Source organism: Octopus bimaculoides, chromosome 2, assembly GCF_001194135.2.
Source record: "Octopus bimaculoides isolate UCB-OBI-ISO-001 chromosome 2, ASM119413v2, whole genome shotgun sequence".
Taxonomy (NCBI): domain Eukaryota; kingdom Metazoa; phylum Mollusca; class Cephalopoda; order Octopoda; family Octopodidae; genus Octopus; species Octopus bimaculoides.
This window is the reverse complement of record NC_068982.1, coordinates 111,285,622-111,287,643: the sequence shown is the minus strand read 5'-3', so window position 1 is coordinate 111,287,643 and position 2,022 is coordinate 111,285,622.

Genomic DNA, 2,022 nt, shown 5'->3' with positions numbered 1-2,022 from the left:
CTTGCCAGTTGTTTGACCTTAACCAGTTGAGCATGTCCCTTGGTGGCTGACGATATGTGCATCTCTGATCATGAGCAGAAGTAGTGGGGGAGCATCATTGCCATGTGTTGAGAGGAATTCTTTGGAGTTTGAGTAAGTCACTCCTGGAAACATAGGTGTTTTGTTCAACATCCTTAAACAACCCTTATTCAAGAACCTTTTGAGCGGGATGGGCTACTCGACCTGAAGAAAATTCTGACTGGGCCCCACCTGCAAGATTATGCGCTGTTTATCTTGATATGAGATCACCATATCGCGTACACATATGGTTATGATGCATGTGCCTGGTGTACCCTTATCAGACAGGTAGTCATGATGGGTATACTGGGCTTCGTATATTTGTACTCCAGTCTCACTTCGATGGCATGAGCAACTCTCTCACTCAATAATAATAATAATAATAATAATAATAATAATAATAATAATAATGATGATGATGATGATGATGATGATGATAGTAATAATTGTTACTTACATGGATATAGGGCCTAGAATCTTGGGAGGAGCGGTTAACTGATTAAATCGACATCTTAACTTTTATGATTCATTATTTCATCGATGTATTGATCAGGCTAGGGCGTGTGCTCTGAAACAAAAGAGACTGACAGGCGCGGTAAGTCGAGGTGCATTGTTGCATGCAACGAAGTCACACTTCAATCTTTGGTAGACGGCAGCAGGCGCGGGTAGTCCGATTCCAAATAGAGTTTTTCAGGTTTTCAGAAACCCGTTCGAGAGAAACGATGGGACAGAGTCTGTTGAATTAGGTACTTATCTAGACAGTTTGCTGTGACTTTTGATCGGAGATGCAGAGTTGCGAGAAATCATTTTCCGTCGATGAAAAATAACGGACATGTTTGTGCAGCTCTACGATGAACAAATCGCCGAGACTGCATTGTCTGCCTTACAGACTTTATTGTTACATGCCAAATTTGTTCCCTACTGTCTTGGTAGCTGTCTACTACAACTGACAACAGCTAATTGTAAGTTATGTGAGCTGAGGAGTAGTGATGCTGATGAACGAGGACCCAAAGAAGAGGAAAATAATATATAACTTCAGACCCATATTAAGCAAAGGCACTTATCAAAATATTGGTATTTGTCGACGATATGGTTATCAAGTTGGAGATGCAATAAGCTTGCGAGAACCTGGACAAATCCATCTACTACAACTTACACTTCATGCGATACAACGTAGAGCAAATTGGCACTAGGTCTAGTTCCGGTGGAACTCTGGTCAATTTCTCTGATTGTAGCCGGTTCCGGTCTTATATGCAGATGTTGGATTATTACAATGTAATCTGCCACCTATCATACCATTTCGCATCACGTGCTTGTTCCATAAAGGATTCTCCCTCCCGTCAATTCTCTATGTTTTAGCACTGGAAGCCTTACAGCAGAAATTGGAGACACTGAATAGTATACAAAATAAACTGAGATACAAGACAGCCATATCTGCATACGTGAACAATGTAACCGGCATCATGTCAGATATATCGGAAATGGAGGTAGTGTGTACTATTTTGGAGGAGTACCAGAAGCATGCATTAACCGGGACTTACAGTTCAGAATTTGGAGAAAAAGTCTGTGAGATGACGACTTCTGTTAATGGGCCAAGGATCTCTTTAAGGCGGTTGGGGTCTGACCAGGAAGCTAATAACTAGGAAACGGTAGTGAGCAGAGTAGTTAGTGGCAATCATAAACAAATTGAAGGAAGATGTCGCTGAAAGGACGGTTGTAAGTTGCTTTCGTCTATATCGTTTCGGTTGTATATTACACCTAACTATCATGCTTTATACCACAATATACTTATCAAGACTGGAACAAAATCGTTCGTTTCTTGGAAGGGAGGTGTTCGGTTTGTCAAAGGATCCACCCGTTGCTATCGCCTACAGTAGAGTAAGCAGTGAATCTGACCCATCTGCAAAGAATCCTGAAATACGAGACGGTGAACAATTGTAGTCACTGTTGATGCAATACGTCTTT